The following is a 26,637-nucleotide window of genomic DNA, read 5'->3' as shown; positions in this document are numbered from 1 at the left end:
TGGAATAGTTTTAGAAGGAATAGCACCAGCTCCTCTTTGTGTGTCTGGTAGAATTCAGCTGTGAACCCATCTGGACCTGGGCTTTTTTTGTGTGGTAGGCTCTTAATTGCTGCCTCAACTTCAGACCTTGTTATTGGTCTATTCATAGTTTCAGCTTCCTCCTGGTTTAGACTTGGGAGGACACAGATGTCCAGGAATTTATCCATTTCTTCCAGGTTTACTAGTTTATGTGCATAGAGTTGTTTGTAGTATTCTCTGATGATGGTTTGAATTTTTGTGGAATCTGTGGTGATTTTCCCTTTATCGTTTTTTATTGCATCTATTTGGTTGTTCTCTCTTTTCTTTTTTATCAGTCTGGCTACTGGTCTGTCTATTTTGTTGATCTTTTCAACAAAACCAGCTCCTGGATTTATTGATTTTCTGAAGGGTTTTTTATGTCTCTATCTCCTTCAATTCTGCTCTGATCTTAGTTATTTTTTTTCTTCTGCTAGCTTTTGAGTGTTTTTGATCTTGCTCCTCTAGCTCTTTCAATTTTGACGATAGGGTGTCAATTTTGGATCTCTCCACTCTTCTCGTGTGGGCACTTATTGCTATATATTTTCCTCTAGAGACTGCTTTAAATGTGTCCCAGAGATTCTGGCATGTTGTGTCTTCGTTCTCATTGGTTTAGAAGAACTTCTTTATTTCTGCCTTCATTTCATTGTTTATCCAATCAACATTCAAGAGCCAGTTGTTCAGTTTCCATGACGCTGTGCAGTTGTGAGTTAGTTTCTGAATTCTGAGTTCTAACTTGATTGCACTATGGTCTGAGAAACTGTTATGATTTCAGTTGTTTTGCATTTGCTGAGGAGTTCTTTACTTCCCATTATGTGGTCAATTTTTGAGTAGGTGTGATGTGGTGCTGAGAAGAATGTATATTCTGTTGTTTTGGGGTGGAGGGTTTTGTAAATGTCTATCAGGTTTGCTTGTTCCAGGTCTGAGTTCAAGCCCTGGATATCCTTGTTAATTTTCTGTCTGGTTGATCTGTCTAATATTGACAGGGGAGTGTTAAAGTCTCTCACTATTATTGTGTGGGAGTCTTGGTCTCTTTGTAAGTTGTTAAGAACTTGCCTTATATATCTGGGTGCTCCTGTATTGGGTCCATATATATTTAGGATTGTTAGCTCTTCTTGTTGTATCAATTTTTTTTACCATTATGTAATGTCCTTCTTTGTCTCTTTTGATCTTTGTTGCTTTCAAGTCTATTTTATCAGAGACAAGAATTGCAACTCCTGCTTTTTTTTTGCTCTCCATTTGCTTGGTAAATCTTCCTCCATTCTTTTATTTTGAGGCTTTGTGTATCCTTGCATGTGAGATGGGTTTTCTGGATACAGCACATCGATGGGTTTTGGATTTTTATCCATTTTGCCAGTCTGTGTCTTTTGATTGCTGCATTTAGCCCATTTACATTTAGGTTTAATATTGTTATGTGTGAATTTGATACTGCCATTTTGATGCTAGCTGGCTGTTTTGCCCATTAGTTGATGCAGATTCTTCTTTTTGTTGATGCTCTTTAGCATTTGGTACGTTTTTAGAATGGTTGGTACTGGTTGTTCCTTTCTATGTATAGTGCCTCTTTCAGGAGCTGTTGTAAAGCAGACCTGGGTGTGACAAAATCTATGAGTACTTGCTTGTTTGCAAAGGATTTTATTTTTCCTTCACTTATGAAGCTCAGTTTGGCTGGATATGAAATTCTGGGTTTAAAATTCTTTACTTTAAGGATGATGAATATTGGCCCCCACTCTCTTCTGGCTTGTAGAGTTTCTGCCAAGAGATTTGCTTTGAGTCGGATGGGCTTTTCTTTGTGGGTGACCTGACCTTTCTCTCTGGCTGCCCTTAGTATTTTCTCCTTCATTTCAACCCTGGTGAATCTGACGATTATGTGCCTTGGGGTTGCTCTTTTTGCAGAGTATCTTTGTGGTGTTCTCTGTATTTCCTGGATTTTAATATTGGCCTGCCTTGCTAGGTTGGGGAAATTTTCCTGGATAATATCCTGAAGAGTATTTTCCAGCTTGGATTCATTCTCTTTGTCACATTCTGATACACCTATCAAATGTATGTTAGGTCTCTTCACATAGTCCCACATGTCTTGGAGACTTTGCTCATTCCTTATTGCGCTTTTTTCTCTAATCTTGGTTTCTCGTTTTATTTCATTGAGTTGATCTTCGACTTCTGATATTCCTTTTTCTGCTTGGTCAATTCGGCTGTTGAAACTTGTGCATGCTTCGCGATGTTCTCGTGTTGTGTTTTTCAGCTCCTTCAATTCATTCATATTCCTCTCTAAGTTGTCCATTCTTGTCATCATTTCCTCGAATCTTTTTTCAAATTTTTTTTTAAGGTTCTTAATTTCTTTGCATTGATTTAGAACATGTTCTTTTAGCTCACGGAAGTTTCTCATTATCCATTTTCTGAAGGCTGATTCGTCATTTCATCACACTCATTCTCCATCCAGCTTTGTTCCCTTGGTGGTGAGGAGTTTTGGTTTTTTGTAGGAGGCGAGGTGTTTCGGTTTTGGGTGTTTTCCTCCTTTTTGCGCTGGTTTCTTTCCATCTTTGTGGATTTATCCACCTGTTGTCTGAGTCGTTGCTGGCTTTTCGATTGTGTCTCTGAGTGTATGCCCAGATTGTTGATGCTGAAGTATTTCTGTTACTTAGTTTTTCTTCTAACAGTCCAGCCCCTCTGCTGTATGACTGCTGAGGTCCACTCCAGTCCATGCTGCTGTGGGCTCTGCCCTGCTGCTGTGGGCTTTGCCCTGCTGCTGTGGACTCTGCCCTGCCATCCTGGGCTCCGCCCTGTTGCCCATATAGGCTGCCTTGCTGTTGTGGGCTCTGCCTTGTTGGTGGAGTTTCTCTGTTTTGGTGGGTTGCCTTGGCAATGGCAGGCTGCATCTGCAATGGGTGTGTACCTAAGTAGGGGCAGAATTACTCAGTAGTGGTGGACCTCCCCAGGAGCTGCACCATCCTGGATTCAGATGTGCCCACAGTGATACTCTCAACCCTGAGCATTTCCAATCGCCATTTTGTTTGTCCCTGTGGGGGTGGGACCTGCTGAGCCTGATCACCTGGCTCCCTGCCTCAGAGCCCTTTCTCCCTCTAATTTTTTTTTTAAGTTGAACAGTTGACTCTCTCCCAGGTGTTTTAGTCACCTGCTGGTAGGGCACCAGGATCTGTGTGATTTCCCCTGCAGGGGCCCACTGCACCGGCTCAAATGTCGCTTCCCAGGAATTTCCTTGTCTGGCTCACTGTTCAAGTCCCATTTAATCAGATGGATATGCTAATCTGCCCTCCCAAATCTCAGATTGCTGGTTTAACAGGGCACTCAGATCAGCACATTTTGTGCGGGGTGCTGCTGTGCCAGCCGAAACAGCCTGCACTAGCCAGGAGGGCTGTGCTGGCTTCCCATGTCTCTCCTACACCTGGGAATTTTCCCGTTCTGTGGGCAACAAAAATTTGTCTGGAAATGCAGCTAGGACTCACCCTCTGCACCTTCACTGAGAGCTGCAATCCCAAGTTGTTCCTACCGCGCCATCTTGGAAAACTCTCATCTCATTTCTTAAAATGAATTTTTAGAGCAGTTTGAAGTTTACAGAAAAATTGAACAGAAAATATAGAGTTCTCATATGCCGTTTTCTGGTCCCACCCACACACAGTTTTCCTTGTTATTAACATCTGGCATTAGTGTGGTATATCTGTTACAATTGATGAACCAATACTGATACATTATTAACTAAAACATAGTTCACATTATGTATGCTATGAGTTTTTTTAATAGAAAAACTATCTGATTTTATTATCAATGCCAAACAAGTCTTTAAATCAACTAAAATTTATTTAATTCAGCATAAGGTAACTTTCACATTTTTCTACAACCACAGTAAATACAGTTCTTGTCATAAAGACACAGCCTTTAGAATTCAAAGCTTTCCCACCTGCAAGATTACATATATAAAACTCCCATGGTTGTTTATATAATGGTGGATTAATCAAATTAAAATAGTTATACTATCTAGAATAAAATAAAATGGAAATAATTTACTCATAAGATTCATACTTAAATCATCTTTCTTTATAAAGTACTAGCCTGGAATTATAATGCCATTAAGCTTCCATTTTAACAAAGTTATAAGTAAATAAAAGTAACAGTTACACAGTAATAGCAGTTACTTTAAATTAAAAATAATGTCAGTCAAAATCACTTTTGAACAGAGCAAAAAATACTGTGAAGTTTCTTGCTGTGCTTCTGTATGTTCAGTTGCAGGCTCATTTGAAGGTGGAATCAGCCCTGAAGGACTCACTTCTGGAGTAGAGGTGGGAGGAAAAATCCAGGTTTTGGGGAAGGTGAAAAGGAAAACTCCTCGGTGGATACACATTTCTCACTGTTCAAAGAGATTGGCAAAAGATATTTTATAACTTTGAGAACCTGTACTGTGCCCTAATAAATCATTAAGTTTATAACTTCCATTACCTATTATTTTAAAATTGACACCAGAATAATTACTTGATTTAACAAACTAATTTTTACAACATTGAGAAATATGTATCATTAATTTTTAATGTAATTTTTCTCCTATCTTAACACCTCCTTTAAAAAAATAGGAATTATTTCAAAATATATAAAAATTACCAGAAAAATAATATTTTTTCTTTCGTTATCAGAGTCCTTCTCAAGGAACATTTTCATTCAATATAATTTTCACCAAACTTAAAATTTTTATCAGTGATCCTAATTCTGATTGTATACTACACTAAAATATTTCCAGTTATATCAGGGACCACCTTAAAATTCCTCCAAAGAAAATTTATTTTAATTCACTTTACACTTTAAAAAGAGAGGAGAAACAAGGAAAGGAATGACTAGATCAGACATTCATAGGCAAAGACTAGTATTTGGTAACCACACATTTATTCTACAGAACCCTATAGTTCAAAATGGTAAAGTATGATAAAAAAGCAATGTATTACTCCTTTTTCTTATGTGAAGCTTTAAAAGAATTCAATAAACAATTATGCATTTTAAGTTTTAAATAAGTAGGACTACATCAGAACTACTTATGAAAAAGACTTTAAAAAATATCATAGCCCATAATTTTAATGCTGGAATATAAATTTTAATTATTTTAACTAACTGCCAGAATAACAAATTGCTACCAAATAAGATACAAATAATTTTAGTTTTATAAGACCTGCAAAAAGTCAATTATTTTCTTGACTACCAAAATACAGAAATAATTCTATATTATTAAGATGAATCAATGTGAAACCTCATTACATTCTACATATGGCTGCCTGCCTTCCCAATTCAGGAAAGTAATGGTACACTCACAGAATACTTTCCTCATATGTGTTACTACATGAACAGATAGCAAAATTGATATCTCTGATTAATAAAACATTGAGCTTTGAAAAAAAATTAAAAACCAAGCATACTTGCAAATGGAGCATGTGGTGGACCTGGGAAATCCCTTAGTGGAAAATCATCTCCCTTTTTTCCACAGAAGCTCCCTTTTCCCACAGAGGTGACAGGGGCCCAGTGTCAGAAGGACCCCCTGTGAGAATTATTTAACATATAAGAGCTTGATTTTCCTCTTTCATTGGTAATCTGATGGTCCAGTGGATTCCCTGGGCCTCTTGAGCCTCTTCCTCCTCTCCTTGTCAGCAAAGGTGAAAATCTGTGTGGACCTTCCAATGAAGTTGGAGGAGACAGAAAAGCTCTCATTTCAGATGAAGGCCGACCCAATAGGGAGGGGCCATATGAAGAAGGTTCTCTGCCAAATGGTGTATTTGAAACCTCCAGTGCATACGTATATTTTTCTAAAAGTTCAAATTTAAACTCTAGTTCAGTTAATTTTTGTCTATTATGAGCATTTTCTTTCCTTAAATTATGCAGATGTCTTTCAACAGTTTGAGCTGCAAACCAATTACCATGCACTTTGTTCACATAGGAAATAGTGCGCTTTTGATGATGCATTGTTCTCTCCAATTCTTCTTCAAGAGATTTAGCTCACTTTCTATAGGTCTCCAGCATTGCGGTGGCATGGCTGATCCTTTTGTCTACCTTAGAAAGTTTCTCTTCTCTCTCTAAAGGGCAATTTTCCTCTGTTGTTAATTTCCTGTAGAGTTTCATTTGATTTTCTTGATATAATTCAGTCATTACTTGAAGTTTCTGTTGAAGCTTCTGATTCTCACTTTCATACTGTGTGTATTATGACTGCAGAGATGCAAGTTCAGTCTCAAGATTTTTAATACACTCTGTAAGCTCTTCCTTTATTTTATCAACTTCAGATAACTGAACATTAATTTGGGATTTTTCTCCTTCTAAGCTTTTGAAAGAAGCATTGAACTTAGCAGCATGAATCAGTTTCTTCAAAGCTTCTTTCGGAGGATGATCTAAGTACACACCATTTTCTGATTCACTGCTCATTTATGACTCCAAGTTACCTTCATCCATTCTGTCTTCTCCAAGCATAGCTGCCCAATCTTTCATCTTCAGCAAGTGTTCAGTCAGAGTCTTGATGTGATTGTCTTTAGCACTGAGAACTTGTTCTGCGTGTACTTTAGAGTCTTCCAATGTTATTTTCTGTTTATTAAGTTCACTCACTTGTTCTTTCCGTACTTCAGCTTCTTGCAAAAGCCATTTCTGGCTTTCCTGAAGTGGAGAATTTTCATCCAAAGCATCTTTTATTTCTATCTTCAGTGGTTCTTGATTCATTGGAAATAAAGTCTTGAAGGTCATTTTGGCTTCAGCGACTTATGATTTGAGGGATTTTGACTCATCTTCTAGAGACTATCCTTTTTGAAATATCTGCCATCAGTTCATTTTGTTCAGACTGTTTTGATTTCTCTTCTTTTAACTCTTTTATTAGACACAGTATTTCTTCCACAAGTTCCTCATTGGACCTGTTCGGCTTTGCACAGGTTGCCTCCAAGCTTTGTGCTTCTGTTGCCTCCTTCTCAAAGCTGGTATATTGACTCTACTTCATGGTCTTCATACTCCTTTTGAATAATGCTCAGTTTTTCAAATAGTTGACATTTTCCCTCAATTAGTCTAGACAGTTTTTCAGCAAGCTTTTTCTCTTGTCCCACATAACGCCAACTCCTAACTGATCTAAAACCTCTCCACAAAAAAAAGAAAACAGCAAAAAATCCAAACATAGCTACGCATATCACCCATTCCCATGGAAAACCATAAGAATTATAATCTGCTCCCATACTTTGATGCAGTGCTGCTACAACCCGGCATAGCACCTCCAGAACCAGCCTCAAGTATGGCTCAGGGGTAGCCTGGGGCTCCTCCATAGTGCCAAGGCTGCTCTGGTGGTCGCCGCAGTAACCGGGGCCTGTGGGGGCCACAACAAAGGGCAGGGCACCAGCAGCCTTTTGTCTGGAACCTGAATCCACAGGGGGCAACCAAAGTGGACCACTGCAGAGCCGGCTGCGGGGGAAGCTGGGAAACACTGGGGAGTTGGAAGATGCCGGGGGAGCTGGGGATGCTGGCACCCACAGGCCTCACAGGCCCATGCTGCCTTTTTCTCTTTTATTTTTACTTTATTTTCAGATTGGGGTCTTGTCATGTTGTCCAGGCTGGTCTTGAACTCCTAGCCTCCAGCGATCATCCCACCTTATTCATCTAATCTTGGCATTTCAATTTCCACACTCCCCCCCACACTAGAATAATTTTGCAGTTTCAAAATCCTGTTCATTCTTTTTTGACTAAGCCTTTGTCAATATCATAACTGAAAAGGTTCTTCCACCTTTAATTATCCTTACTACTTGTATAACACTGAATTACATAGTCTCACACATAAATCATGCAAAACACAATTTTGCTGGCATGTTTCTCATCTGAATTATTTATACCTTTGAGCTAAGACCTGTCTTACTCATCTTTGTATGTCCACATTAGTAGAATGCAAGTAACAAGACACAACACTTATGATACTTACGGGGTTTTTTTTCTTAGAAAAATGTCTCAAGTCATAGATATATATTTTTAAAATAAACATTGAGATTTCCTTTTAAAGAGCCTTTAGACAGTTTTTTAAAAAGTCGGTAGCTGCTCATCTGATTCCTCATTTCAGGGCTTCAATAAATAAGATAACACCTAATAAATAAATAAATAATACCCAATAAGACCTTCAGGTCCATATTTGCTGTGAGTTGCTAAGGGTAGGAGCATATATGAAGTAGAAGGCTACAGCTGGAAAAAGTCTGGCAGGCAGGATATGATTTATTCTACATTTGCCACCAAGTAGCTAATTTAACACTTAAACACATCATTTAATTTTTGCTTTTAAGAGAGAGCCTTACTCTGTCGCCCAAGCTGGAATGCATTGGTGCAATCCAGGCTCACTGCTACCTCCACCTTCGGGGTTCAAATGATTCTCATGCCTCAGCCTTCCAAATACTTGTGATTACAGGCATCCACAATCACATCAGGCTAATTTTTATATATTTAATGGAGATGGGGTTTCACCACGTTGGCCGGGGTGGTCTTGAACTCCTGACCTCTAGTGATCCACCGCCTCAGCTTCCTAAAGTGCTGGGATTACAGTCATGAGTGACTGTGCCCAGCCCATATCATTTAAAATCTAAAGGCTATAGGTACTTCATCTAGAAAAGGAGTTTAGATTAAATGACTTCCATATCTACCTAGTTCTAAAAACAGAAACAAAGTATATTCTTTTTTTATTTTGTCCTTTAGACTCTGGGGTACATGTGCAGATCACACAAGATTGTTGCATAGGTACATTCATGGCAAGGTGGTTTGTTTCCACCATCCCCTCATCACCTAAACCTGACATTTCTCCCCACATTATCCCTCCCCTACCCTCCCTCCTACTATCCCTCCCATAGCCACCCCCAACGGACCCCAAGTCCGTTTTTTTGTGCTCCCTTTTTTGTGCCCAAGTGTTCTCATTGTTCAACACCTGCCTATGAGTGAAAATATATAGTGTTTTATTTTCTGTTCTTGTGTCACTTTTCTCAGAATGATTGTTTCTAGGTTCATCCATGTCTCTACAAAGAAGATGTATTCATCATTTTTTAAGGCTGCATAGTATTCCATGGTATATATGTGCCACATTTTCTTTGTCCAGTCTACAATTGATGGGCATTTGGGTTGATTCCAGGTCTTTGCTATTGTAAACAGTGCCGCTATGAACATACATGTCAGTTTGTCTTTATAATAGAATGATTTGTAATCCTTTGGGTATATACCAAGTAATGGGATTGCTGGGTCAAATGAAATATCTATTTCTAGGTCCTTGAGGAAGCACCACACTGTCTTCCACAATTTGGTTGAACTAATTTACATTCCCACCAACAGTGTAAAAGCATTCCTATTTCTCCGCATCCTCTCCAGCATCTGTTATCTCCAGATTTTTTAATGATCACCATTCTAACTGGCATGAGGTGGTATCTCAGTGTGGTTTTGATTTGCATTTCCTAATGACCAGTGATGATGAGCTTTTTTTCATGTTTGTTGGCTGCACAAATGTCTTCTGTTGAAAAGTGTCTGTTCATATTTTTCACCTTCTTTTTGATGGGTTTTTTGTTTGTGTAAATGTGTTTTAGTTCTTTGTAGGTTATGTGTATTAGCCCTTTTTCAGATGGGTAGAGTGCAAAAATTTTTTCCCATTCTGTTGGTTGCCAGCTCACTCTAGTGATTGTTTCTTTTGCTGTGCAGCTCTTAAGTTTAATTAGGTCCCATTTGTCCATTTTGGCTTTTGTTGCCAATGCTTTTGGTGTTTTAGTCATGAAGTCTTGACTGGTTTTGCCTAGGTTTTCTTCTAGGGTTTTTATGGTATTAGGTCTTATGTTTAAGTCTTTAATCCATCTGGAGTTAATTTTAGTGTAAGGTGTCAGGAAGGGGTTCAGTTTCTGCTTTCTGCACACTGCTAGCCAGTTTTCCCAACACCATTTATTAAACAGGGAATCCTTTCCCCATTGCTTTTGTCCAGTTTGTCAAATATCAGATGGTTGTAGATGTATGGCATTGCCTCCAAGGCCTCTGTTCTGTTCCATTGGTCTATATCTCTGTTTTGGTACCAGTACCAGGCTGTTTTGATTACTATAGCCTTGTAGTATATTTTGAAGTCAGGCAGCGTGTTGCCTCAAGCTTTGTTCTTTTTGATTAGGATTGTCTTGGCTATGCAGGCTGTCGTTTGGTTCCATATAAAGTTTAAAGTGGTTTTTTCCAGTTCTGTGAAGAAGGTCATTGGTAGTTAGATGGGGATAATGTTAAATTTGTAAATTACTTTGGGCAGTATGGCCATTTTCACAATATTGATTCTTCCTAACCATTAGCATGGAATTTTTTCCATCTGTTTGTGTCTTCTCTTATTTCTTTGAACAGTGGTTTGTAGTTCTCCTTGAAAAGGTTCTTTATCTCCTTTGTTAGTTGTATTCCTAGGTATTTTACTCTTCTTATAGCAGTTGTGAATTTGTCTCTCTGTTATTGGTGTACAGGAATGCTTGCGATTTCTGCACATTGATTTTGTATCCTGAGACTTTGCTGAAGTTGCTTATCAGTTTCAGGATATTCTGGGCTGAGACAGTGGGGTCTTCTAAATATACAATCATGTCATCTGCAAATAGAGACAATTTGACTTCCTCTTTCCCTAAAAGAATGCCCTTTATTTCTTTTCCTTGCTGGATTGCTCTGGCTAGAACTTCCAATACTATATTGAATAAGAGTGGAGAGAGAGGGCATCCTTGTCTAGTGTGCGATTTCAAAAGGAATGCTTCTAATTTTTGCCCATTCAGTATTATATTGGCATTGGGTTTGTCATAAATAACTCTTATTATTTTGTGATACGTTCCATCAATACCTAGTTTATTGAGAGTTTTTAGCATAAATGGCTGTTGAATTTTGTCAAAGGCCTTCTCTGCATCTATTGAGATAATCGTGTGGTTTTGTCTTTGGTTCTATTTATGTGGTGGGTTATATTTATGGACTTGCATATGTTGAACCAGCCTTGCATCCCCGGGATGGAGCCTACTTGATCATTATGCATAAGTTTTTTGATGTGTTGTTGCAATCAGTTTGCCAGTATTTTATTGAAGATTTTTGCATCTATGTTCATCATGGAGATTGGCCTGAAGTTTTCTTTTTTTGTTGAGTCTCTGCCGGGTTTTGATATCACGATGATGTTGGTCTCATAAAATGAGATCGGGAGGATTCCCTCTTTTTGTATTGTTTGAAATAGTTTTAGAATGATTGGTACCATCTCCTTTTTGTACATCTGATAGAATTCGGCTGTGAACCTGTCTGGACCTGGACTTTTTTGGTTGGTAGGCTGTTATTTGCTGCCTCAACTTCAGCCCTTGTTACTGGGCTATTCAAGGTTTCAACTTCTTCCTGGTTTAGGCTTGGGAGGGTGCAAGTATCCAGGAATTTATTTGGTGCAGAGTTGTTCATAGTAATCTCTGATGGTAGTTTGTATTTCTGTGGAATTGATGGTGATATCCCCTTAACGTTTTTATTGCATCTATTTGATTCTTCTCTCTTTCTTTTTTATTAATCTGGCTAGCTGTCTGTCTATTTTGTTTGTCTTTTCAGAAAACCAGCTCCTAGATTTATTAATTTTTTGAAGGGTTTTTTGTCTCTGTCTCCTTCGGTTCTGCTCTGATCTTAGTTAATTCTTGTCTTCTGCTAGCTTTTGAGTTGTTTCAATGTTGCTCTTCTAGCTCTTTCAATTTTGATGATAGGGTGTCAGTTTTAGATCTTGCCTTGTTTCTCATGTGGGCATTTATTGCTATAAATTTTCCTCTAGACACTGCTTTAAATGTGTCCCAGAGATTCTGGTACATTGTGTCTTTGTTATCTCAAGGAACATCTTTATTTCTGCCTTCATTTCATTGTTTATCCAGTCAACGTTCAGGAACCAGTTGTTCAGTTTCCATGAAGTTATGCAATTTTGAGTTAGTTTCTTAATCCTGAGATCTAATTTGCTTGCCCTGTGGTCTGAGAGACTGTTTGTTATGATTTCCGGTTTTTTGCATATGCTGAGGAGTGATTTACTTCCAATTATATGGTCAATTTTAGAGTCAATGCGATGTAGTGCTGAGAAGAATGTATATTCTGTTGCCGTGGGGTGGAGAGTTTTGTGGATGTCTATTGGTTCCACTTGCTCCAGTTTTCTGCATTTTAGTCCTGGATATCCTTATTGATTTTCTGTCTCATTGATCTGTCTAATGTTGACAGTAGTGTTAAAATCTCCCACTTCATAGGTCACTTAGAACTTTCTTTAAGTATCTGGGTGCTTTTGTATTAGGTGCATATATATTTGGGATAGTTAGCTCTTCTTGTTATATTGATCCTTTCACTATTATGTAGTGTCCTTCTTTGTCTCTTCTGGTCTTTGTTGGTTTAAAGTCAATTTTATCAGAGACTAAAATTGAAATCCCTTTTTTTTTTGCTCTCCATTTGCTTGGTAGATCTTTTTCCATCCCTTTATTTTATGACTATAACATTCTCAAATGAGAGAAATTAAAATTAAAAAGAAAAAAAAGGTGGCCCTACCAAAAGCTTTCACAACTAGGGACTTAGCCTCAAAATGAGAGATTTTTAATAGGATTTTTAAGAGAATGCAAGACAGGGCTAACAAAAAAATAAATAAAATACCATTCTACTCCACCTTGTTAACATGGTAGGAGTTATTAAGAAATTATTTTAGGCAAATAGAAAGGAAAAGTGGTCCTTGGGAGGTTTTTCACAGCTTTTTGTCTAGCATAAAAGCCCTGGGTCTTAGACTCAGACTGGCAACCTTTAAGATGCAAATGCAAGCCATTAAAACTGAGTTCACCCAAGTTGATGATTCCCACCATTGTCCTCTTGCCCTTGCCCCAACATGTGCCTAACAGCATGGCCTCCCCATCGTATCCCCATGAGTGTAAAACATCAGGGCACCCTACATATGCATCTTAAAGGACGTTGTTTTCTCTAATTCAACTCAAAATCCTGGTGTTCCTCCACTTATCAAAGCCACATCAGTAACAAGGCAGTGTTCCAGGTACAAAGCAAGAACAAGGACTCTAAATATCATTCTGATGTAACTTTAACAAAGACTATACATTAAATGGGGGACTGGGATCAGTGGCTCAAGTCTGTAATCACAACACTTTGGGTGGCCAAGGCGGGTGGATCACTTGAGGTCAGGAGTTCAAGACCAGCCTGGCCAACATAGTGAGATCCTGTCTCTACTAAAAATAAAAGAAAATTAGCTAGGTCTGGCAGTGGGTGCCTGTAATCGTAGCTACTCAGGAGGCTGAGACACGAACATCGCTTGAACCCAGAAAATAGAAGTTGCAGTGTGCCAGATTGCACCAATGCACTCTAGTCTGGACCATAGAGTGAGAGTCAATCTAAATAAATAAATATTCAATCTCAATAAACAAATAAACACATGGATGAATGGATAGATAGGTAGATAGATAAATTATCTCTTTAATGAAACTTGTAGTTTGTGTACTTATCAAGTTTTAAGTGGATCTAATTTTCAGATCACACATATTTTCACTCAAGAACCTGTTTTTCATTAGATTTATTAAATATTTTTTATTATTAATCATTTATCTCCCCATGAAGGCAAGAATTAGCTACCTTGACTACCACTGTCTCTCCAGTGCCATGTCAGCTGTATGGAATCTGGTAGAAACTTAAATACCCACAAATGAAGAACCTGCTCTTAGACTGAGCAGGACCTCATCCTGTCATCTAGCGGTGTACATGAGTAACAGCTCCATTAAATACAATAGAGGGCAGGTATGCATTCATACAGTCACTACTTTGGAAGAGAAAATTTTAAAGACAATGCAGGAAGTAAGACTAGGTAAGAGGTAAAAGACTAGGATGACTATCACAATTGGTTCTATCTCCTACATCTTCTAGAGAACTATGCAATGATCACTGATATCCAGAATAATGAGCATGAGACACTGTCACATTAGCAAAAAAAGTATCCAATCTTTTGGCTTCCCTGGGTCACTTTGGAAAAAGAAGAATTGTCTTGGGCCACACATAAAATACACTTAACACTAACAATAGCTGATGAGTGGGAAAAAATATAAAAAGAAATCTTATAATATTTTAAGAAAGTTTTTGAATTTGCGTTGGGCTTGGGCCACATTCAAAGCCATCCTGCCATCTGGACCATGGGGCGTGGGTTGGACAGGCTTGTTTTAAAACATACAAAAGAAAATATTCTATTTGTCAAGCATTCTTGTTAACAAAAAAATTTTTTTACTAAACCTTTCAGTGACATATCTTAAGAAATTCTGCTCACTAATATTTTGGAATTCTGCATTTGTAATCAGAAAGTACCAATACTCTCCCATCATCCATGCAATAATAAACCTGTATTTCAGTGTTAGTAAATAGCGCTTACCTGATGTCTAGACCTATTTGGCAAATGTTAAGCTTAGACTATGCTGACTTTTTTGCTGTTGGCTGTAATAAAAGTTATTTTTACTCTAAACAGTCAAGACGAATTTGCCTTACAATGCTGAAATATTTAACAACTAAATTTTTTGTTTTGTTCATTTTTTAAAGAGTACAACTTCAAAATTCTCAAAGAATTCTATACTTTAATTTATTTGAATGTACTATTGGTGCAGTGGTCCATAAATATGCTCTAATACATAGAGTGACATTGATAATGACTAATACTACTGCTAATTTTACCTACCAGCTACTCCACTATTTTCCACATTTCTCACAATACCTGGGGTTGAAGGTGGAGATCAAAACAGTTTTATTGTAAAGTAAAATTTAGCTCTGTGTTTTGTATCAATCTTATAAGACACACACATTCTATCGGTATGCTTATTATGACTGGCAGGACTAGACTTAACAGTAAGAGTCTTTTTTACTGAAAATGAGAACATTACCAGATTCGTTGCTACTGCTTCTTTCAGGACACATCTCCCTTATTACACACAGAGGCAGGCTTTCCTCAAAGGAAAGGGAAATACTGTCAGATTTGTGGCATTTTCTTTGTTGTTCACCAGATAATTCATCTGAATTTTCTTCTGGATATGTAAAGAAAAATAAATGAATTGCTATACTGTGATTTAGAAAATTGAGCTGTTTTGAGTACCTATTTGCACAGAAACTTTGTTTCAACACAATTCATTTCAAAAGTTAACACTGTTTTATTCAATCTGCCCAACTATGAGTTACAGCAGAACACTGTATGTATTTGTTTATACTAAAAATACAAAAATTAGCTGGGCTTGGTGGTGGATGCCTGTAATCCCAGCTACTCAGGAGTCTGAGGCAAGAGAATTTTCTGAACCCAGGAGACAGAGGGTCCAGTAAGCTGACACCGAACCACTGCACTCCAGTCTGGACGACAGATTGAGACTCCATCTCAAAACAAAACAAGATAGTGGAAGAGGAAGATAAAAAATGAGTAGGAAAAATATTGAAGTCAGAATTGAATGTAGACTCTAAATATTATGGTTGCCTGTGAATCTGTAATTCCATATCTTAAACTTTCTTTTTTTTTTTTTTTTGAGATGGGGTCTCACTCTATCACCCATGCTAGAATGCAGTGGTGCAATCTCAGCTCACCTCTGTCTCAACCTCCCGGGCAGCACAAGTGATCCTCTACATCAGCCTCCTGAGTAGCTGGGGCCACAGGTGTGTGCCATTATGCCTGGCTAACTTTTTATTTTTTACATTAATTTGTTTATTTTTTGAGATGGAGTTTCACTCTTGTTGCCCAGACTGGAGTGCAATGGATGGCATGATCTTGGTTCATGGCAACCTCTGCCTCCCAGATTCAAGGGATTCTTCTGCCTCTGCCTACCGAGTAGCTGGGATTACAGACATGCATTACCATGCCCAGCTAATTTTGTATTTTTAGTAGAGACAGAGTTTCTCCGTGTTAGGCTGGTCTCGAATTCATAAGCTCAGGTGATCCGCTTGCCTCGGCCTCCCAAAGTTCTGGGTTTACAGGCGCGAGCCACTGCGCCCAGCCAATTTTTTATTTTATGTAGAGATGGGATTTCGCTACATTGCCCAGGCTCATCTAGAACTCCTGGGTTTAAGTGAGCCACCTGCCTAGGTGTCCCAAAATGTTGGGATTACAGGCGTGAGCCACTGCCCCCAGCCCCAAATTTTCTTAGTCCCAGTTTTAATTTTCTGTGTTTATTAGGATAACTAATTTTTTAAATGTGGTCTCTTTATGTGACAGTGAGGAAATCAAGTAAGGGGTTGTCATCCAAGGATCACTTGTCCTTTGTCACAATGTTGAGGTCCTACAGTGATTAATTGGAAATTCCTCTGAGGCTCCATGAAATCTTTTTTTGCAAGTGAATGTCGCTGCAGCACTCTCCTGATTTACTCACCTGCTGCTGTGAGTTCCCCTTTATTAACCCTCAACAACATCAGCTCTTCTGAAGCAGATTCCTACAACCTAGAATGACAGGGAGAACTCCATGTAGTCTAAGCAGAAAGGCTGAAATTTACACTCATTTTTAAATAGGAAAGATAATCTCTCTCCTGGGCAGGGATTAGAAAGCAAGATCTCTCACAGACCTTCAATTTCCCAGTCCTTGTTGATATGTAAGCTAATTTTAGGTGGATATGATGGTTTTTAACATTTTCATAGTCATGTTTTTATTTAATGTACATTAGAAATATATATCTAGAAAAGTGGTAATGATATGAAGTTTTATTTTAAGGTAAGTAAAAAGTGAACCAGTTTTTTAAACAAATATATGGCAAAGAATTACGAGGATGATGTACAAATGACTCAAGTTTCGGAAACATGAGAATGTGGAAATCAGGAATACATTGATACGGCCAAAATTGCACAGATGTGCAAGAGGAGAACCAGGAAATAGGCAAATGAAAAATCAGAAACCTCTTTATGCTTATCACAAACTTGGATTTTCCCTATAAAATCTGTAGTCTGATACAACAGCATACATCTGTAGTCCCAGCTGCTTGGGAGGCTAAGGTGGGAGAATCACTTGAGCTCAAGAGTTGGAAGATGACTGAGCAACATAGAGAGACCCTGTCTTAAAAAAAAGAAATCTATAATGTGATGGTTCTAAGTCTGTTATCCACCAATACATACATGATAAGCTTCATATGCACCATGCATTCTCATGGAAATACATGATTCCTGTGCTTCTCTGTAATGCCACCTTTCTCTACTACTCCAGAAGATACTTTGGAAGGCAAGCAAATGGAAATTGTTACAATAAGAAGCACTATTCCAGCTGAGCACAGTGGCTCACCCCTGTAATCCCAGCATTTTGGGAGGTGGAGGCAGGTAGGTCACTTGAGGTAGGAGTTCGAGACCACCCTGGCCAACACAGTGAAACCCCATCTCTACTAAAAATACAAAAATTACCTGGGCATGGTGGCATGCCACCAGCTACTCAGGAAGCTGAGGCAGGAGAATTACTTGAACCCAGGAATCAGCCCAAGCAACGGAGACTGTCTCAAAAAAAAAGAAAAAGAAAAAGAAGCATTACTCCACTCTAATTCATTTTTGTATTTATATTTTACAAATAGGTACTTTAACTCTTACTAACATTTTCAGCACACCCCATGACTGACTGCCACCTGGTTACCACTTGTCACAGCATAAGCATGCCTGAGAAAGAGTGGTCTTACAAACTGGTTTGGGTCTGAGATATCATGTGTGCAGACCCCTGTTGAGGGATTTGTGCTGTAGGGACTGCTTTCCTTATTGTCTCTGACCTAATATTGTCCCCTTTCCTCTTTACACATACAGATTGTTGAGCGGAAACTCCTGCTCCATCTGATTGATCAACTATCTCGTAACCAGTGATGGCAAAGACCCTGAAATCACAAATCTGATCAATAGTACCCAGATATACATCATGCCTTCCATGAACCCAGATGGATTTGAAGCCGTCAAAAAGCCTGACTGTTATTACAGCATCAGAGGGTAAAGAGGAGTAGGCCTATCTTTATTTCAACACAACACAGCACAACACAACACAATACAACACAACACAAAGACTCCCGCCAAGTACGTGTTGGCCTTGGCAAGAGGAGTGTGTCATGCTGGCAGCCCTCAAAGCCGGTGTCATGTCACTGATGTGCCAAAGCTCGAGGCTCATCAGGGCTGTGCCCAGCTCACAAGAGGAAATGCCAATCAGGCTACTTTGCACAGGTGTTAACCTAGCCTCTCCATCTTCACTTGCCACTCCCTCACCCTCCCCTGCCTCCACCTCTCTATACCTCCTTCCTATCCTGGAACGACCAGGCGCTTTCTCACCTCAGTGATTTATACACTCCATTTCCTCCCATTTCCTAAGTAGCATTTCCTCCAAGACTCTTTCTTTCCAACCTGTCATACACTAGATGCCCTGATAAACTCTCAGATCACCTGGCACTTTACTTTCAGAGCACAACTTTCAACATATAATTTCTTGCTTCATGTCTTTCTGCCTACTACGCTACAAGCTACCTGCAGGCAGGAATCCTGTCCATTGTGTTCATCGTTGTTAGATCCCCAAAATGCCTGACAGAGCACCGAGGCCCTTGGTAAACTGGCTGATTTATTAAGCCAATAGTGCAAGACCTAACTGAAACCAAGAGCGGGTCTTGAAGAAGCTCTGATTTAAACAGTTTATTTTGTTTCAAGCTGCCTTTGGAGATTTGGAATTTCTCAGATGTTTAATATACATTTATATTTATGCAGTTTATAAATGTGTTTGCTTTACCAAAGCTGAACAAAATCTCACCGCTTGATTCCCTCCAATTTTAAGTTTTTCCAGCATATTTAAACACAGCCATTCCACTTTTCACAAATACACTTATGTCAACTAATGTGTTTACTATTGTTTCTGTCCTCAGTTGCTACATAATGAACCACTCCAAAATTAGTGACTCAAAGCAACGGGCTTTTTATTTACTATTGATTCCATAGGTCAGGAGTTTAAGCAGGGCAGAGCAGTGATGGCTACTCTCCATGACACAGGTCTGGGGCTCAGCTCTGGTCTTTCTGAGACAATTAACCTGGAGCCATGTGTTTGGAGTCTCAGCTCTGGCTGTCACCTGGGCTCCTCGTTTCTCCCCATGGACTCTCTCCACATGGCTACCATTGGGGTCTCAGGGTCCTAAAAGGGAGAATGTAAGAGCAGAAGTCCCAAAATACAAACACGTATCAAACCTGTGCCTGCATCACAATAGCTAGTGTCTTGTTGGCAAGAGCAGATCATGAGGGAGGGGATGCCATGGGGTGAGAGTGTCAAGTGTTGGTCATGGCAGGACCCCAGGTCAGCTGTCACCATACCACACTCACATTTGGGAAGACACCTGGAGCCTGAAACAAGGGCCTGACATTGTAAAAACCCACTCCCTTATGCCCTATCAGCAAGCCCTAAAACATTCTTTCTTTTAAAGAATTACAACCAGTTTGACTTGCATCGAAATTTCCCTGATGTTTTTGAATATAATAATGTCTCAAGGCAGCCTGAAACTGTGGCAGTCATGAAGTGGCTGAACACGGAGACATTGGTCCTCTCTGCAAACCTCCACCGTGGTGCCCTCGTGGCCAGTTACCCATTCAATGATGGTATTCAAGGTAAGCAGGTGCAGGCCTCATCCTGGGGTCCTAAGTCCAGAGTGGGACTGAAAACTAACCCTTTGCCTCTGGATGAGGACCAACTGTCCCTTCCCCACTTAACTTCTCTGACAGGGTGAAAAGAGCTTCCTGTTCCCAACCCTAGCCATCCTTCCTGTGACTCTTTAACAGCAGATGGGCAGTGTAGCTGAACTGACAACCTGCAACTGGACATGCATTGGTGAAATAGTGAAATTTACATTCTAGAAAATAGGATCTAAATAGTCAGATTTAGATTCTCTGACAAGAGACAACATGACTAAAATAACATAAAACTGGAACAACTCACCTTTTTTTCCTAATCATGTGAATGATAAGTGTTGACTCTTCTTAAAACTCTGTGGGATGAGGACCCAAAATAGTACAGAATTTTATTTCACCTTTATAATACCTAAGGAAATTGTCCTTACCTCCAGAAATTAGCAAGAGGGACTGAGAGAACATTTCATTTTTAAGTTGATTTAGAAGTTTGGATATGTATCTGACTTACTTGGGGGCTATCACCTTCTTCATTATAGCTTTGTTTCTTATAAAGTAGAAAGAAGAATAGAAGAAGCATTCATCAAGGTGGACAGAGGATTTCTCTCTAGGGAAATTGGAGCATCTGTGTGTCATGTGATTATATATTTGTGTTTTCTCTTACGCTAAAGTCAGCTTAAAGGACTTGGTTCATGTTTTAAATGCAGCAATGGGCATTATATTCCCAAAGCTTAACTCCTGATGGTAATGTTTTTCAATATCTTGCACATACCTATGCTTTAAGAAATCCCAACATGAAGAAAGGAGATGAGAGTGAAAACAAAATGAACCTTCCTAATGGGGATATAAATGGATACTCTTGGTATCCACTCCAAGGCGAGTTTCTCTTCATTTCTTCCATTCTCCTTATTGCCTTCACCCAGAAGTGTCTGCTTGTTTATTTTGATCCAGCAGTGGTTAAAACAACTTTAGGCACAATAGGCCCTTCATTGTGACCTTATCAGCTAATATCATAGGAGCAGTGGAGGTGACTGATGGCTTGAGAGATGCTCAGATATGTTCCTTATTACCAAGGGCCTCCTTCATTTATTCAGATACTTATTCTGCATCTGCCTACTGTGAGTCAGGACATGTACCAAGACAGATGAACAAGACACACACCTTACCCTGGATTTGAATACGGGAGACAGATATGCAAATAAGTAATTGTGATAGCAGTGTAATTAGAATAAAAACGGATTTAGAAAAGGCACAGTGTACCCCAAAGGTGTGCAAAGCCAAACTACAGTAGGGAGTAGTGAAGACCTTGGAGAAATGTAATGCTTACCTCGAATCTAACAGGGACAGCTGCTACTTGATCCAGCTAGTTATTGCCATGCAACTGTGGGGAGCCTGTACTGCCAGATCTTTCCATTTGCAACAAGAAACTGAATTTGTACATGAAGTATCATGGATCATAAGCCATTTTGCAGGCTCAACAAAGGAGGTCTTCAGACAGGATACTGCAGGAGGAGGGCCCCCAGTTCTCCACCCTCAGAATAAGATGGCCAGGTAAGAGAAAGGATGAGATTGCTATGTAGGCAACATGGAAGAAGAAATATTCTCTTTTTTTTTTTTTTTTTTTTGAGATGGAGTCTCGCTTTGTTGCCCAGGTTGGAGTGCAATGGCGTGAACTTGGCTCACTGCAAACTCCAGCTCCTGGGGTCTAGCAATTCTCCTACCTCAGCCTCCTGAGTAGCTGGGACTACAGGTGCACACCATCACACCCGGCTAATTTTTGTATTTTTAGTAGAGACGGGGTTTCACTGTCTTAGCCAGGATAATCTTGATCTCCTGACCTTGTGATACACCTGCCTCAGCCTCCCAAAGTGCCGGGATTACAGGTGTGATTCACCATGCCCAGCAGAGAAATATTCTTATTAGGGGGAACAATATAAACAGAAACCTAGGGTGGGAGGACAGGAGGGGAGACAATAGACTGGAACTGGATTTCCAGCCTCAGGTGAAATCATTCCCTTCTAGACTAATTAGCCTGACCCCACCAACCCCAAGCTGCAGCATGCATTTCTGCATGCAGGTCACTTCCAAGGTGCCTTCCCTAATGGTCATTTTGGATGCACAAGCTTTCAGGTAATTTTGCACAAGCTGCCGTTTTTGTGCCTGGGCAGCTTTCTGTCAGTTTTCCAAGTAACATAAATGAACACAGGCCACAACTGATAGGCAACAGGTCCAGGCAGCATCCAAACCTCTTTCGTGTCCAAGATACAGACCCAACCCCTACCCCTTAGGGCTCCTGCATAGTCTACTTTCCACAATTTTTAGCTAAGAAAGGGCCCATCCTGTCCAGTGGCAGAGCTGACCTCCATGTTCACTGTCTTACTTTCAAGGGACATCCAGATGTGTAGGAAATTAGCTGGGAATGGTTACTGCTGGGAATTGTTCCCTAGTGTACCTGTGTGTGACCTGTGTATTCTTCTCAGACAAATACAGGTGAACCCAGCTGCCTTGAAGAGCCCAGAAGAATGTGTCTGGCCCCACATGGAGGTTTTCTTGGCCAGGCCTGACCCACCTTATCCAAAACTGCTTTCTCCATGCTTGGCATTCTCAATCCTGGCTGCTTTACTAGGGATCCATAATGCCACCTGTTCTCCTATTTAATTTTTTTCTACTTGAGACACGTCCAGCCATGCAGTTTGTCTTGTTTTATTTCCTCTCTTTTTCCTTCTACTATTTTTTGGTGATAATGAGGTTAGAGAAATGAAAAACCTACAAGGTAAGTAAAGGAAATAGAAAGGAGAGAGAAATTCTTCCTGACTAGAATCTGGGCCTACATAGTTATTACTTAATATTTACGTAATATTTTTATATATTTTGACCACTTTGTTACCATTAATTTTTTTTATCTTTTTGCATTTTTATTTTTTTTATTGCATTTTAGGTTTTGTGAAGAACATGCAATATAGTTGCATAGGTACACATGTGGCAGTGTGATTTGCTGCCTTCCTCCCCTTCACCTATATCTGGCATCTCTCCCCATGCTATCTCTCCCCAACTCCCCACCTCCCGATGTCCCTCCCCTATTCCCCCTAACAGACCCCAGTGTGTAGTGCTCCCCTCCCTATGTCCATGTGTTCTCGTTGTTCAACACCCACATATGAGTGAGAACATGCGGTATTTCATTTTCTGTTCTTGTGTCAGTTTGCTGAGAATGATGTTCTCCGGGTTCATCCATGTCCCTACAAAGGACATGAACTCATCGTTTTTTATTGCTGCATAGTATTCCATGGTGTATACGTGCCACATTTTTCCTGTCCATTCTATCATCGATGGGCATTTGGGTTCATTCCAGGTGTTTGCTATTGTAAACAGTGCTGCAATAAACATTTGTGTGCATGTGTCCTTATAGTAAAACGATTTATAATCCTTTGGATATATACCCAGTAATGGGATTGCTGGGTCAAATGAAATTTCTATTTCTAGGTCCTTGAGGAATCGCCACACTGTCTTCCACAATGGTTGAACTAATTTACACTCCCACCAGCAGTGTAAAAGTGTTCCTATTTCTCCTCATCCTCTCCAGCATCTGTTGTCTCCAGATTTTTTAATGATCGCCATTCTAATTGGCATGAATTGGTATCTCAATATAGTTTTTATTTGCATTTCTCTAATGACCAGTGATGATGAGCATTTTTTCATATGTTTGTTGGCCTCATGTATGTCTTCTTTTGTAAAGTGTCTGTTCATATCCTTTGCCCACTTTTGAATTGGGCTTGTTTTTTTCTTGTAAATCTGTTTTAGTTCTTTTTAAATTCTGGATATCAGCCCTTTGTCAGATGGGTAAACTGCAAAAATTTTTTCCCATTCTGTTGGTTGCTGATTCACTCTAATGACTGTTTCCTTTGCCATGCAGAAGCTGTGGAGTTTGATTAGGTCCGTTTGTCTATTTTGGCTTTTGTTGCCAATGCTTTTGGTGTTTTGGTCATGAAGTCCTTGCCTACTCCTATGTCCTGAATGGTTTTACCTAGATTTTCTTCTAGGGTTTTTATAGTGTTAGGTCTTATGTTTAAGTCTTTAATCCATCTGGAGTTGATTTAAGTGTAAGGTGTCAGGAAGGGGTCCAGTTTCTGCTTTCTGCACACAGCTAGCCAGTTTTCCCAACACCATTTATTAAACAGGGAATTTTTTTCCCCGTTGCTTGTTTTTGTCAGGTTTATCAAAGATTGTATGGTTGTAGATATGTTGTGTTGCCTCTGATGCCTCTGTTCTATTCCATTGGTCTTCATCTCTGTTTTGGTACCAGTACCATGCTGTTTTGATTACTGTAGCCTTGTAGAATAGTTTAAAGTCCAGTAGTGTAATGCCTCCCACTGTGTTCCTTTTACTTAGAATTGACTTGGCTATGCGGGCTCTCTTTTGGTTCCATATGAAGTTTAAGGTGCTTTTTCCAGTTCTGTGAAGAAGGTCATTGGTAGCTTGATGGGGATAGTGTTGAATCTGTAAATTACTTTGGGCAGTATGGCCATTTTCATGATATTGATTCTGTCTAACCATGAAGATGGAATGTTTCTCCATCTCTTTGTGTCCTCTCTTATTTTGTTGAGCAGTGGTTTGTAGTTCTCCTTGAAGAGGTCCTTTACATTCCTTGTTAGATGTATTCCTGAGTATTTTATTCTCTATGTAGCAATTCTGAATGGTAGTTCGTTCTTGATTTGGCTTTCTTTAAGTCTATTATTGGTGTATAAGAATACTTGTGATTTTTGCACGTTGATTTTATATCCTGAGACTTTGCTGAGGTTGCTTATCAGTTTCAGGAGAATTTTGGCTGAGAGGATGTGGTCTTCTAGATATACTATCATGTCATCTGCAAATAGAGACAATTTGGCTTCCTCCTTTCCTATTTGAATACCCTTTATTTCTTTTTCTTGCCTGATTGCTCTGGCTAGAACTTCCAGTACTATACTGAATAGGAGTGATGAGAGAGAACATCCTTGTCTAGTACCTGATTGCAAAGAAAATACTTCCAGTTTTTGCCCATTCAGTATGATGTTGGCTGTTGGTTTGTCGTAAATAGCTTTTTTTATTTTGAGATACGTTCCATCAATACCGAGTTTATTGAGGGTTTTTAGCATAAAGGACCATTGAATTTTGTCAAAGGCCTTCTCTCCATCAATTGAGATAATCATGTGGTTTTTGTTTTTGGTTCTGTTTATGTAGTGAATTATGTTTATAGACTTGCGTATGTTGAACCAGCCTTGCATCCCCAGGTGAATCCTACTTGATCATGGTGGATAAGCTTTTTGATGTGCTGTTTCAATCGGCTTGCCAGTATTTTATTAAAGATTTCTGCATCTATGTTCATCATGGATATTGGCCTGAAGTTTTTTTTTTTGTTGAATCTCTGCCTGGTTTTTGTATCAGGATGATGTTGATCTCATAAAATGAATTGAGAAGGATTTCCTTTTTTTGGATTATTTGGAATAGTTTCAGAAGGAATGGTAACAGTTCCTCTTTGTGTGTCTGGTAGAATTCGGCTGTGAACCCATCTGGACCTGAGCTTTTCTTGTGTGGTAGGCTCTTAATTGCTGCCTCAACTTCAGATCTTTTTATTGGTCTATTCAGGGTTTCTACTTCTTCCTGGTTTAGGCTTGGGAGGATGCAAGTGTTCAGAAATTTATCCATTTCTTCCAGGTTTACTGGTTTATGTGCATAGAGTTGTTTGTAATATTCTCTGATGATGGTTTGAGTTTCTGTGGAATCTGTGGTGATTTCCCCTTTATCGTTTTTTATGGCATCTATTTGATTATTCTCTTTTTTCTTTTTTATTAATCTGGCTAGTGGTTTATCTATTCTGTTGAACTTTTCGAAAAACCAGCTCTTGGATTTATTGATTTTTTGAAGGGTTTTTTGTGTCTCTATCTCCTTCGGTTCTGCTCTGATCTTAGTTATTTCTTGTCTTCTGATAGGTTTTGAGTTTTTTTGATCTTGCTCCTCTAGCTCTTTCAATTTTGACGATAGGGTGTCAATTTTGGATCTCTCCACTCTTCTCAGGTGGGCACTTATTGCTATATATTTTCCTCTAGAGACTGCTTTAAATGTGTCCCAGAGATTCTGGCATGTCGTGTCTTCGTTCTCATTGGTTTCGAAGAACTTCTTTATTTCTGCCTTCATTTCTTTGTTTATCCAGTCAACATTCAAGAGCTGGTTGTTCAGTTTCCATGACGTTGTGCAGTTCTGAGTTAGTTTCTCAATTCTGAGTTCTAACTTGATTGTACTGTGGTCTGAGAGACTGTTTGTTATGATTTCCGTTCTTTTGCATTTGCTGAGGAGTGATTTACTTTCAATTATATGGTCAGTTTTAGAGTAGGTGTGATGTGGTGCTGAGAAGAATGTATATTCTATGGATTTGGGGTAGAGAGTTCTATAAATGTCTATCAGGTTTGTTTCTTCCAGGTCTGAGTTCAAGTCCTGGATATCCTTGTTAATTTTCTGTCTGGTTCATCTTTCTAATATTGAGAATAGGGTGCTAAAGTCTCCCACTATTATTGTGTGGGAGTTTAAGTCTCTTTGTAAGTCATTAAGAACTTGCCTTATGTATCTGGCTGCTCTTTTATTGGGTGCATATATATTTAGGATCGTTAGCTCTTCTTGTTGCATTGATCCTTTTACCATTATGTAATGTCCTTCTTTGTCTCTTTTGATCTTTGTTTCTTTAAAGTCTGTTTTATCAGAGATGAGAATTAGAATCCTGCTTTTTTTGCTCTCTATTTGCTTGGTAAATCTTCCTCCATCCCTTTATTTTGAGCCTTTGTGTATTCTTGCATGTGAAATGGGTTTCCTAGAAACAGCACTCTGATGGGTTTTGGCTTTTTATCCAATTTGCCAGTCAGTCTGTTTTGATTGGGGCATTTAGTCCATTTACATTTATGGTTAATATTGTTATGTGTGAATTTGATACTGCCATTTTGATGCTAGCCGGCTGTTTTGCCCGTTAGTTGATGCAGATTCTT

At 39.2% G+C, this 26,637-nt stretch overlaps 1 long non-coding RNA gene and 1 pseudogene across 1 annotated transcript in view; both read right to left on the bottom strand.

Annotated features, from left to right (window-relative positions):
- Positions 1–3,854: 3,854 nt before the first annotated feature.
- Positions 3,855–26,637, bottom strand: part of LOC118144221 (uncharacterized) — a 120,922-nt gene continuing 98,139 nt past the window's right edge. The window contains exon 3 of the long non-coding RNA XR_004728769.3: positions 3,855–4,414. This is a non-coding gene — a long non-coding RNA (uncharacterized LOC118144221). The remainder of the gene's footprint in view (positions 4,415–26,637) is intronic.
- On the bottom strand, positions 6,303–7,334 carry LOC100405023 (melanoma inhibitory activity protein 2-like; annotated as a pseudogene).

This window comes from Callithrix jacchus, chromosome 9 (assembly GCF_049354715.1).
Source record: "Callithrix jacchus isolate 240 chromosome 9, calJac240_pri, whole genome shotgun sequence".
Taxonomy (NCBI): Eukaryota; Metazoa; Chordata; class Mammalia; order Primates; family Cebidae; genus Callithrix; species Callithrix jacchus.
Note: the sequence above shows the minus strand (reverse complement) of the source record. Positions and strands in the feature narration are given on the sequence as shown.